The following is a 14,136-nucleotide window of genomic DNA, read 5'->3' as shown; positions in this document are numbered from 1 at the left end:
GTCAAGAACCTGCCCACAGTGGCCAATCAGATTCCTTGTTTCATTTTCCCAGAGAAGAAAAGGTGAAACTTGACTGGTCACTATGAGCAGTTTCTCCACTTTTATGAAGAATTATTTGTGTGTGTGTGTGTGTGTGTGTGTGGGGGGGGGTTGCTTTTTTTTTTTTTTTTTTAACAAATAGGCCTCAGTGAACCAAGGCACCTTTCTATGCACATATCAAATGAAAAATAAAAATAAATAGCACGTAGTAATGACACAGAAGTGCAAACTATTTTCAGAATATACAAAGAATGCAACCACAGTCACTTAAACTCAAAGGGTAGCCTGTTGCTCCTTTTAGCATTCTGTGCTTAGAAAATGTGGAAATTAGCACTGTTAGCATGATCCTATATAATAAAAAGCACCTCCAACATTCTGAAGCTGACTACGTGGCACTGTAGGGTCCATAAGTCTGTAGTTCAGCGTTTCATTGGCTCTCACTGTCAACGAAGCACCAATCAGACAGAACGGAACTTGGAGGAGGGAAGTGGAGTGTATTGAATCTCTAACAAACAATCATATACAGGGAGATACGAACATCAGTGGAGGCAAGTGCACCGAACAGAAGGGAAGACAAACATTTAATCACTTTGTCACTCACACACATCACACACACACACACACACTCAATCACTCTGTGTATCTCTCTCTTACACTGTCTGTAAAACACACTGTCACTCTCAGTCTCTCACATGGGCAACTGTATGTTGCATTCTCACGAGTAAGGAGCTCTTCTGATGTGATTGTTAAACTGATTGAAGGGCCTGAACAAGGAAAACTTTTACCACATTGTAACACAGTTTACACAAAAAATATTGTATATAAACAAATCTTACACATGTAAACAACAATTATATTCAGAATACAACCGTGGAAACATTAATGGCAGGAACTCATTACATTGCTAGCGCCCGTTTCATTGCGTTAAGAAACGGGCCTTTTTTACTGGTTTGTTATATTTCATGCTCATGGGCAACATCAGCACTGGCAGATATATATTCCAAAATTTTACATATTCTAATCCCAACATAAAAAATAAAATTACTTTTTCTAGCTTTGTTGACTGGTCATTTTTCTAATCATGTTTCTCCCAGTCTCTGGGTTATGCTTTCCTCTGTCAACCCCCTCTTGCTGTTTCTCTGAAGCTGGGAGGATCCCCCTCCCCCCAAGACATAGCAAGAAGAGCTCAGCAGCACCAACATATCACCCCCCAGAACAACAAGAAGAGGAGCACAGCGGCCCCAACATATCACCTCTAAGCCCCAGAAAACAGTGAGAGGTTCGGCAGCTCCATCATATTAACTCTATAAGTAGGAGCTTACAGGTTAGGGCCGCCAAACCTCTCTTGCTGTTTCTCTGGGGCTGGGAAGCTTCCACCCCTAGACAAACAGGATGAAGGGCTCAGCAGACCCAACACATCACCTTCCAAACCCAGAAAAAAAAAGCAAGAGGGGCTTTTCAGCCCCAACATAATCAGCACTCAAACCCAGAGCAATAAGGAGAGGTGCTCAACAGCTCCATCATACTACCTCTCAGTGGGAGCTTATAGGTTGGGGTTGCCATGCTCCTCTTGCTGTTTTTCTCTCAGGGTGGGAGGTAGGAGCCCCCCCCCCCCCCGAGACATAGGAAGCACTCAGCAGCCCCAGGATATCAACTCCCACCCTCAAAGAAACAACAAGAGGAGCTTTGCAGCTCAATTCAACTTTCTAATGACACCTGCCTACCTCCCACACACTCCCTGCTCTCCCTCATCATGCCTTCCCTGTTGAGTTCTTGTTTCCCCAAACTTCCTTCACTGTACACTTTACTTTGTTCTCTCTCCTCCTGTCCCTTTTTACAAATGTATACCCATTCACCTCTTTTCCCATTCCGCTTCTTCCCCTCTTGCAATCCACCTTTTTCTCACCCCACCACATTTTCTTTTACCTTTCTGTACCCACTCATCCAACCTCCTAGTAAAGTTTTGTTTTTTCCTTACATAGAGCTGAAGTTGACATTCTGGGCTGAGGAACTGGAGCAAGGCTGCAGCTGCAAAGTGATTACATCTCCTGATCCGACTGTATGGCCAGGGGATTGAAGGAGGAACATGGGAAGGTGCTGATTTCAGGTGGTAATGGATCACTACTACTACTAAACATTTCTATAGCGCTACAGCATGGAGCTTTACTTGGGTTGTGGCAGGCTCAGGAACAAGGCTGCAGCCACAATAGATTAGGGTCTCCAGACTCAATTTGCACCGCTCCAGGGTGGTTCAGATGCAAGAAAAAGTTGTGGCTTTTTGTTGGTGGTGGATAACCATGGAGCAGAGCTCTGAGTCCAACAGTGGCAGGCCAAGGAACAAGACAGCAGACATGATAAAATGGGGTCTCCTCTATGGAGGTCGACAGTGGAAACGCCCAAAGTGGGTTAGGATTCTCACGTGATCCGAGGAGGTCCTGGCGCAGCATTGACTCCGGATAATAAACCAACTGGGCGATTGGAGAGTGAGCTCTTCCCCCCAAAGATATCTGGAGCGGTTTCTGTGGAGAAATTGGACCTGGTGAAGCCAAAAAATGTAATAATGGATGCACTATGGGAAGTGCTGCAGAGTGTGAATAATTCTCTTCTTCAGATGTCAAACATTTTTCAGGAATAAATATATGATTATATCAATACTTATCTAACAAAGTGGAAGTCCAAGAAATAAAAATAGAGACTTTGATTACGGAAATGGTTTCTCTACGAAAATCAGTTAATCTGGTAATGAAGGACAGTCATGTTTCTTGTAAAAAAGTGGAGCTTCTGGAGAACCAATTAAGGAAAAATAACTTGAGAATGATAAATCTTCCTAAAATACCCTATATATAGAGTTATATTACTAGTGACTTTTGCCTTTGATTTAGATAGGAACAATGTTTTGAAATTGTATTTCCGATACATGGCTGATAGTTTGTTGGGTTCAAAAATAAATATATTTCCTGAAATATCAAGGGAATCGCAGACTAGGAGGTGTGAACTCTTGGCTTTTAAGCCAAGAATCATTGCCCTAGGTGGGACCTTCCTAGAGCGATTCCCTTGTAAGTGTTTTATTTCCTTATTACTTATTTGTTGAACCCAAGAAATTACAAGAGTTTGTGGAGTTAAAAGAACAGATGAAGAACCCTGTGTAGCAACTTCCTTTAGTTACCACTGTACCGACTGCAATTACCTATTAACCTTCCTCCCTCAGAAAATATTAATTTGTAAGATTAACCACTTGGTGTTTTTCTTATTTTCTTTGAGATTGTTTTCCTGATCTTGGATTCCCCCAATTGTGGACAATTATATATATTGTTGAGAGAAAATGTTTTTTTCTTTTTCCTTATATTGATTTCTGTTTTTCCTTACATTTACGTGATAAATGTGAATGTAATTAAGTAAAATGATAAAAAAAATTTTTTTAAATGGGGTCTCCTGACGCAACTCGCATGTCCCCAGGTTTCAGAGAAGGCAAGAGAAAGGTGCGACTTTCTGGCAGTTTAGCGGGTCAGAATCAGATTGCTGTACGGACGTTGCAGAGGCATGCAGTATGTTAAACTAAAAGAGCCCTCTGCACATGCCACATGTAGTTTCTGCGTCTGCTCCAAATTCAAGTGCTACCATTGAAGGACTGTGCAAAAGGGGGAGGGAGCAACAGAGATCAGTTTTCTTTCTGCTGCATACATCCTGCAGTTGTCTCACTTCAGAGAGCTCCTTTACACATGCCCCATGAGCACCCCCAATATTTAGAAAATTCCTTGTATGTGTCCAGGGAGGGATTATTTCCATTGGGCTTAGCACCCCCCAATAATTTTGAAAAGTTGGCTCCTATGGCCCCATGTAACTTCGGTGCCTGCTCCAAATTGAACTGCCACCCCTGAAGGACACACAAAAGGGAGAGGGAACAAGAAAGTTCATCTTTTCTGTCGATTGCTGCATGCCCCCTGAGGGTGGTACGTGTACCATGTGTTGGGAAACACTGCACTAGAGGACCCTCACATAAGTTTATTCAGAACTTTTCTGTTTTAGGTTTGAATAACAGTGTTATCTGTACTAATATTTTCCCTAATTCTCTTTATAATTGCTTTGAGTTCTGTTTAAATGTATTTTCTCTCCTTTCTGTTTGCCTCATATTTGCCTACATTTGTTCTTCTGCTGTTACTTTCAATTTATCATTGGCGCAAATGTGGAATGCATTACCAACAGCAGTGAAAATGATACATGACCATTTACAATTCAGGCGAACTTTGAAGACCTATCTGTTTTTTTTTTGTTACATTTGTACCCCACGCTTTCCCACTCATGGCAGGCTCAATGCGGCTTACATGGGGTAATGGAGGGTTAAATGACTTGCCCAGAGTCACAAGGAGCTGCTGTGCCTGAAGTGGGAATTGAACTCAGTTCCTCAGGACCAAAGTTCACCACCCTAACCACTAGGCCACTCCTCCACTGTTGCTACTATTTGAGATTCTACATGGAATATTCCACTAGCAACATTCCATGTAGAAGTCAGCCCTTGCAGATCACCAATGTGGCCGCACAGGCTTCTGCTTCTGACTCACAGAAGCCTGCGCAGCCTTCTACATGGAACGCTGCTAGTGGAATAGCAACATTCCATGTAGAATCTCCAATAGTATCTATTTTATTTTTGTTACATTTGTACCCTGCAGTTTCCCACTCATGGCAGGCTCAATGTGGCTTATAAGGGGCAATGGAGGGTTAAGTGACTTGCCCAGAGTCACAAGGAGCTGCCTGTGCCTGAAGTGGGAATTGAACTCAGTTCCTCAGGACCAAAGTCCACCACCCTAACCACTAGGCCACTCCTCCACACTAGGCTGTGAGGCTTACCCTGCTGTTTCTGATTAGCAACTTCAACTCTGCACTGATTTAAAAGACAATGTTATTTCTTATATCTTTGTCATTTATTGTTCCCATTTACTCCTACCTTCCCTTACCCTGATTCTATTTGTAATTGTTTAACATCGACCGTATTGGAGCTCCCAAATACGGTGACTTGTAAGCCACATTGAGCCTGCTAATGTGTGGGAAAATGGGGGATACAAATGCTGCAAATACATACATACATAAATAAATAAATATATGTAATGTCTCCTGTTACGACAGCTTGTTTCAGCCTGGGAGCTCTCTCATTATTTTTAGCATTCTCAGTCCTTTGAGGTACTTTTCTAATCAGCGACATCACTATGCATGCAGTGTTTCTATTTCAATCTATATAGGATTTTTCAAAGGAGGTATTATTATCTTTTCCCCTCGCCTTTGGCCTTCTGTCTTTGCTTGTAGTACTCTCTCAGTAATGATTTTGGCTGCACAAAACTGTATCTGATTTATTTCTAGGATGCTAATAAATGATCTCTTTACACGAGAGTTAGGCTAAGGGGGGCAGATTCGGGTGCAATCTAAGGAGCTATTTCTTTACCCAAAGAGTGGTGAATGCTTGGAACAGCCTTCCAGTGGAGAAACAAGAAACAAGTTTCTGAATTCAGAAAGTATAGGATAAGCGAGAGAGAAGAGATTGTAAAGGCTGTGCTGTTGGGTGGGATGGCAGACTGGAAAGGCCACATGGTCTTTTTCTGCCATCATGCTCTACATTTAAGTTATGGTTTTGTTGATTTTATCATGTTTTATAGCTGTTGCCATCTGATTTAATTTTGGTAGCCTTTCCCTCTTCTGAGCCCTAGTATAAGTATCTGTCTCAACAAAGACCAGAAACTCAAACATGAACACTTATCTCCTAGTGTCAGGCCATAGGAGACAACTTTTCAAAATTATCGGGGATGCTAAGCCCAGTGGAAATAACCCCTCCTTGAACACATACAAGGAATATTCTCAATATTGGAGGTAATCAAGTACCCACAGAGCAGGCTCCTATGTGTCAGGGTATATCCAATGGTATCCTAAGAGATGGTCTATCTGTAGAGGCTGGATGATCAGGAGAAGCAGGACAGGCATGGAAGGAATCTACTTTAGATGCAAAGCTGATCATGGAAGTAAGACTGCAGAACCAGGCATGAATTAAATAAAAAATAAGTATCTGTACTTAATATGTAAACCATTCTGATTGTAACCACAGAAAGGTGACATATCAAATTCTATCCTCTTTGTGGAGGAGTAGCCTAGCGGTTAGTGCAGTGGACTTTTGATCCTGGGGAACTGAGTTCAATTCCCACTTCAGCTCTTTGTGACTCTGGGCAAGTCACTTAACTCTCCATTGCCCCTCGTACAAAATAAATACCTGAATATATGTAAACTGCTTTGAATGTAGCTGCAAAAAACCTCAGAAAGGTTTATCAAGTCCCATTTCCCCCTTTAAAATGAAATAAATGGTCCCCATTACACCTCACTTGGTGGGGAAGACTAGATACTATTAAAATGATGATAGTCCTTAAAATCACATACAAATTGAGTATGATCCCTCTTCTCTTCCCTTGTGCTTTTTATAGGCATCTGGAAAAGATGCTCACCAACTTCTTATGGAATTTTAGGTTACCCAGAATCTCTCTGAGTAAGCTTAAGCTTCCAAAAAGGCATGGAGGAGTGAAATTTCCTGACCTCCTGCTTTATCACAAAGCCTTCATTATGTGGCAGGGTATGGAATGGATTGCTCCTGTAAATGTTACCTCCCTGCCCAGATGGTTCACCTTTGAACAAGTCCTTATCGACCAGTTGGAGCATTCCCATATAATTGGCATGCGCCTTACCAAAAGCATTGTTTCTAATCTGATAATTCACACTACATATAAATTAATGGTATCCTTAGATAAATCGATGGATATCCCTTGGTCTGCCACGCCACTCACCCCTATATAGAATAACCCTAACTTTAAAATTGGCAATAAGCAAGTTTCATGGGCTCAGTGGCAGCGTATAGGAATTTGGTCCTTAAAAGATATGATCCACGTGAGTGGACAGACATGGAACTTTCTCAGATCTGAAAACAGAATTTGCAGTATCAGACACCCAATTTTACCAGTGGCTTCAAGTTAGCTCCATGTTAAAAAAAGAAAATTAAAGGTAGATTACAACCACAGTTCCTGACCCAAATCCCTGAGCTTATAGATTTTAATTTGAAGCTTCAGCATACTGGTCACGCTGCTTCCCACATTTACAAATACCTTCTCAGCAAATCCCGCACTAAATGTACAGGATTACGTAGATGTTGGGAGGAAGACATACAGCACCCTACATCCGATAAACTGTGGGATGCTCTAACTTTTCTACTACTACATAGTCTATGTATTTCTTCATGCATAGATCTCTATGGACGCCACATAAGTTACATGTTATTTCTCCCTCTAATTCTAATGTATGCTGGTCTTGCCACTCTCCAGTGGGTAATATAAAGCACCTTATATTTGATTGTTTGTGCCTTCGTAAATACTGGCTAGAAATATGGTCACAACTGGTAGATATCTTTCATTTTCCTGGCTCAATGACTTATAAATTTGTGATTCTTAGGGATCAGTGCTATAGAAGTTTGCTGACTCATAGTGAAGGGTCTCTTGTTAGCACCATGGTATCTTTAGCATTGAAAGTAATTTTCTCGCATTGGAAATCCTTGCACCAAGCCACCTTCCAAGAATGGTGGAACTTAGTGCTCCAAATCTACAAATACGAATCGTACCTTGCAAAGACATCTTCTCGCTTTGCTGCATATAGGGAGAAATGGCTACCACTTGTATCATATTTTGGCATTGTACAGCAATAACCACTAAATTAGATGTATTTTATAGCCTATCCATGTTTTATACTTTGATCTGTACCCTCCAGCCCCCCCCCTTCCCTTCTTTTTCTCTTTTCTGCCTCTTTTCTTAACTTAAATTTAACCCTAGATATGGATAGTTACTTCATACATGTGAGCTCCGGTATTGCCTTACTTTGTAAAATGTTACTTATCGTTATGTTGTGAGCTCTTGATTGTATTAAGTACATAAGTACATAAGTAGTGCCATACTGGGAAAGACCAAAGGTCCATCTAGCCCAGCATCCTGTCACCGACAGTGGCCAATCCAGGTCAAGGGCACCTGGCACGCTCCCCAAACGTAAAAACATTCCAGACAAGTTATACCTAAAAATGCGGACTTTTTCCAAGTCCATTTAATAGCGGTCTATGGACTTGTCCTTTAGGAATCTATCTAACCCCTTTTTAAACTCCGTCAAGCTAACCGCCCGTACCACGTTCTCCGGCAACGAATTCCAGAGTCTAATTACACGTTGGGTGAAGAAAAATTTTCTCCGATTCGTTTTAAATTTACCACACTGTAGCTTCAACTCATGCCCTCTAGTCCTAGTATTTTTGGATAGCGTGAACAGTCGCTTCACATCCACCCGATCCATTCCACTCATTATTTTATACACTTCTATCATATCTCCCCTCAGCCGTCTCTTCTCCAAGCTGAAAAGCCCTAGCCTTCTCAGCCTCTCTTCATAGGAAAGTCGTCCCATCCCCACTATCATTTTCGTCGCCCTTCGCTGTACCTTTTCCAATTCTACTATATCTTTTTTGAGATACGGAGACCAGTACTGAACACAATACTCCAGGTGCGGTCGCACCATGGAGCGATACAACGGCATTATAACATCCGCACACCTGGACTCCATACCCTTCCTAATAACACCCAACATTCTATTCGCTTTCCTAGCCGCAGCAGCACACTGAGCAGAAGGTTTCAGCGTATCATCGACGACGACACCCAGATCCCTTTCTTGATCCGTAACTCCTAACGCGGAACCTTGCAAGACGTAGCTATAATTCGGGTTCCTCTTACCCACATGCATCACTTTGCACTTGTCAACATTGAACTTCATCTGCCACTTGCACGCCCATTCTCCCAGTCTCGCAAGGTCCTCCTGTAATCGTTCACATTCCTCCTGCGACTTGACGACCCTGAATAATTTTGTGTCATCGGCGAATTTAATTACCTCACTAGTTATTCCCATCTCTAGGTCATTTATAAATACATTAAAAAGCAACGGACCCAGCACAGACCCCTGCGGGACCCCACTAACTACCCTCCTCCACTGAGAATACTGGCCACGCAATCCTACTCTCTGCTTCCTATCTTTCAACCAGTTCTTAATCCATAATAATACCCTACCTCCGATTCCATGACTCTGCAATTTCTTCAGGAGTCTTTCGTGCGGCACTTTGTCAAACGCCTTCTGAAAATCCAGATATACAATATCAACCGGCTCCCCATTGTCCACATGTTTGCTTACCCCCTCAAAAAAATGCATTAGATTGGTGAGGCAAGACTTCCCTTCACTAAATCCGTGCTGACTTTGTCTCATCAGTCCATGTTTTTGTATATGCTCTGCAATTTTATTCTTAATAATAGCCTCCACCATCTTGCCCGGCACCGACGTCAGACTCACCGGTCTATAATTTCCCGGATCTCCTCTGGAACCCTTCTTAAAAATCGGAGTAACATTGGCTACCCTCCAGTCTTCCGGTACTACACTCGATTTTAGGGACAGATTGCATATTTCTAACAGTAGCTCCGCAAGTTCATTTTTTAGTTCTATTAATACTCTGGGATGAATACCATCAGGTCCCGGTGATTTACTACTCTTCAGCTTGCTGAACTGACCCATTACATCCTCCAAGGTTACAGAGAATTTGTTTAGTTTCTCCGACTCCCCCGCTTCAAATATTCTTTCCGGCACCGGTGTCCCCCCCAAATCCTCCTCGGTGAAGACCGAAGCAAAGAATTCATTTAATTTCTCCGCTACGGCTTTGTCCTCCTTGATCGCCCCTTTAACACCATTTTCGTCCAGCGGCCCAACCGACTCTTTGGCCGGTTTCCTGCTTTTAATGTATCTAAAAAATTTTTGACTATGTATTTTTGCTTCCAACGCTAATTTCTTCTCAAAGTCCTTTTTTGCCCTCCTTATCTCCGCTTTGCATTTGGCTTGGCATTCCTTATGATCTATCCTGTTACTTTCAGTTGGTTCTCTTCTCCACTTTCTGAAGGATTGTTTTTTGGCTCTAATGATTTCCTTTATCTTACTGTTTAGCCACGAAAATCAATAAAAGAAATTAAACTAGGAAAAAAAAATGAAATAAATGGGGAAAAAATAGACACAAGACCCTGAAAATAAAATGGGAAAAAAATATCTGGCCTCTCTCACCCCTAAACTGTTGCTGCCACCACGTTATTTAAAATAAGCTCCTCTGCCTATCGTTTTAGTCCCCATACTCTCCACCTTTGTCACATTTGCTATCTAAGGGCAAGAGGAGATGGACTAGTGATTATAATAATGGTCCGCCAATGAGGGAAGCCACAGTTCAAACTCTTCTTCTGCCACCAACTCTCCTTGTTACCTTGGGCAAGTCATCTTACCTCCCAGTATTATCCACTTAGGTTATAAGCTCCTTGGGGCAGGGACATATCATACCTGCATACAGTGCTGGGTGTCTCCATATTATATGAATTGCCATTTTTATAGTACTAACAATCCCCTGTCACTTCTGCCCCACTGTTATGTCGCAAAACGGTGGCGACCCATGGCCAGCACTATTTTGCTGTACCACATCTACCACTCAACAAAATGCACTACTTCTGGGTCAGCCACCGCTGTTTTGAAAAAAAGTAGTAGCAGGGTAAAAACCTCAAGCTATATAGCTTCTTTCTCTTAGAATAAATCAGATGGTAGTAGAAGGGAGTATAGGGAGAGTATTGTCTCCCCCACCTTTTTTTTTAAATAACTAGTGGCAGCAACACCTTAGGAGAGGGGAACCAGATACGGGTGATATCTAATATAATAAAACGCACCATGATCATTCTGAGGACAAAGATTCTGAAGTCACAGCACACGATAAAGGGTTCATGGTGGTGAAGCCATCCGACATAACACGGACCTATCAGAAGGGACCTATCAGAAGGGGCTTGCCCACTAACAAAGCAGAACTGGTACCAGGCAACGGAATGCGACATAGAACTCACCTATCAGAAGAAAAAAAAACAAAAGAAGGGAGGAGCATTCAGCTGTAGAATGCCTCATTGTCTGAGCAGCACAGAGAGCAGATGAATGCCGCTGGAAACGGAGAATATCCCAGCACTGGGTATGTACACAAATATTGTTGTTGGACCCGGGGAAACAGGAGTACAGCGTGCCCCTCGCCATCTGCAACGTGCGCCACCACCTGCAAAAATTAAACCCGACCTAGCCTGCATCACAGACTGACCCAGGCGGGGGGGAGGAGTACTCCTCCCCAGCCTAGGATTCGGTAGAGACTGGCTGGCAAACTGCTTGAATGTACAAAACCGCTAGCTCTTTCAATATACAAAACCGGAGGCAACAAAGAAAAAAAAAAGAAGCGTGCCCCTCGCCATCTGCGACGTGTGCCGCCACCTGCAAAAATTAAACCCGACCTAGCCTGCATCACAGACTGACTCAGGCGGGGGGAGGAGTAGGGAAACACGCAGAGCGTGTTTCTCTACTCCTCCCCAGCCTAGGATTCGGTACAGACTGGCTGGCAAACTGCTTGAATATACAAAACCGCTAACTCCTTCAATATACAAAACCGGAGGCAACAAAGAAAAAAAAAACATTATCACGCACGTGCACATAACTGGAACACCTCCCCCCCTTCACCTTCTCACGAATCAAGCAACCCAGGACATACAAAACCATCCTCCGCCTCAAAAAACCCGTCACCCACCTCGAGGATGCACACACTGCGCTGCTTCCCGCTGCGCATCCGTCCTGCATTCCTCCTGCATCGTTCCTACGCTGCTGCCCTATAACAAACCGAGTGGCGTACCCTCCCTTCCGCAAACCACACCACCCAAAACAAGACGTCGCTGCTTGCCACAAGGACCAAAAATACCATTAAAACCGACGGCCCCAGACAGTGCTGCTCTCCCGCCAACCAACAAAAAACATTCCCGGCTTAAGGCAACCCCTAACCCACCTCAAGGATTCCCCGACCTCAATCACCCCGGGAAAAGACAGTGCCGCTTCATACAGTGCTTTTCTCTTCAAAGGAAAAACTACAGGAGAAAAAAAAACTACATGCTAGCGCCCGTTTCATTTGTTTCGGAAACGGGCCTTTTTTTACTAGTATATATATAAGCAAATTACATTTTGTTCATTTCTTTTGTTTTGGAAATGAAGCAAAAATTAAAAGAAATTTCGAATGAGGGCACATCTTTCTTATCAACATCTCTGCTATTTCCTGTAATAAGGGGGAGACATATTGCTGCAATAAAGTGGGACATCTTTGGAAATTAGGTCCATGAGGGATTCAAGATGGCTCCTCAGAAGATAGATCCTGCTCTTGCTTCTGGCTTACAGTTTTTGTTTCCCTCTGTTTTTCTTACATGCTATATGGTGAAGAAACACATGGGCAGAGTCAGGACTTATCCTGCAGATCCTGGGCTGCAACCTGTGGCCAGCCACATAGATGCTGATGCTGTACGCTTGTCATTTAATAACAGGATGGATCATTGGGAAGTTCAGGGAAGAGAGAGGGAAGGTGTGCTTTCATCTCCCCCCAGATCTGAGTGCTTCACTCAGCCCTGATGAAGTACATCTGACAGATATGTAAGGACAGTAAATAAAAGCAAGAGAAAAAGGAAACCGATATGGTTCTCCAAGCAAGTGGCTGACAAAATAAAGGCTAAAGAATTAGCGTTCCAGAAATATAGAAAATCTCAAGAACAGGAACACGGGGAGGAATACCAGATGAAACTGAAAGAAGCCAAGAGAGAGGTACGTCTGGCGAAGGCGCAAGCGGAAGAACAAATGGCTAGAAATGTAAGGAGGGGCGACAAAAATTTTTTCAGGTATATTAGTGAAAGGAGAATGACTAAAAAGGGAATTGTGAGACTAAAAGATACTGCAAACCGCTATGTAGATAATGATGAAGAAAAAGCCAATTTGCTAAATAGATACTTTTGTTCTGTTTTCACTGAAGAAAATCCTGGGGAAGGACTGCGAGGGACTGGCAAAAGTACACCTGAGAATGGAATGGATATAGCACCGTTCACGGAAGACAGTGTGTATCAACAACTTGGAAAGCTAAAGGTGGACAAAGCCATGGGACCGGACGGGATCCACCCCAGAATATTGAGGGAGCTCAGAGAGGTTCTGGCGGGTCCTCTTAAAGATTTGTTTAATAAATCCTTGGAGACGGGAGAGGTTCCGAGGGATTGGAAAACGGCGGAGGTGGTCCCTCTTCACAAAAGTGGTGATAGGGAAGAAGCTGGAAACTACAGGCCGGTAAGCCTCACTTCGGTTATTGGAAAAGTAATGGAAGCCATGCTGAAGGAAAGGATAGTGAATTTCCTGGAAGCCAATAAGTTGCAAGATCCGAGACAACATGGTTTTACCAGAGGGAAATCGTGCCAAACGAATCTCATTGAATTCTTTGATTGGGTAACTGGAGAATTGCATCATCGATGTGCTATAGACGTAATCTACTTAGATTTTAGCAAAGCTTTTGACACGGTACCCCACAGGAGGCTCTTAAATAAACTCGATGGGCTGAAGATAGGTCCCGAAGTGGTGAACTGGATTAGGAACTGGTTGACGGACAGAAGCCAGAGGGTGGTGGTAAATGGAGTTCGCTCGGAGGAGGGAAAGGTGAGTAGTGGAGTGCCTCAGGGATCGGTGCTGGGGCCTATTCTGTTCAATATATTTATGAGTGACATTGCCGAAGGGTTAGAAGGTAAAGTTTGCCTATTTGCGGATGATACTAAGATTTGCAACAGAGTGGACACCCGGGAGGGAGTGGAAAGCATGAAAAAGGACCTGAGGAAGCTAGAAGAATGGTCTAAGGTTTGGCAATTAAAATTCAATGCGAAGAAATGCAAAGTGGAGTGGAGGAGTGGCCTAGTGGTTAGGGTGGTGGACTTTGGTCCTGGGAAACTGAGGAACTGAGTTCGATTCCCACTTCAGGCAGCTCCTTGTGACTCTGGGCAAGTCACTTAACCCTCCATTGCCCCATGTAAGCCGCATTGACCCTGCCATGAGTGGGAAAGCGCGGGCTACAAATGTAACAAAAAAAAAAAAAAAAGTGATGCATTTAGGGAGTAGAAACCCACGAGAGACTTATGTGTTAGGCGGTGAGAATCT

At 43.2% G+C, this 14,136-nt stretch overlaps 1 long non-coding RNA gene across 1 annotated transcript in view; it reads right to left on the bottom strand.

Moving 5' to 3' along the window:
* Positions 1–14,136, bottom strand: part of LOC115465389 — a 41,055-nt gene that overhangs the window by 448 nt on the left and 26,471 nt on the right. The gene's annotated exons all lie outside the window — the stretch shown is intronic.

The sequence above is a fragment of the Microcaecilia unicolor genome, chromosome 3, assembly GCF_901765095.1.
Source record: "Microcaecilia unicolor chromosome 3, aMicUni1.1, whole genome shotgun sequence".
NCBI lineage: Eukaryota > Metazoa > Chordata > Amphibia > Gymnophiona > Siphonopidae > Microcaecilia > Microcaecilia unicolor.
This window is presented reverse-complemented; position numbering and strand designations above follow the sequence as displayed.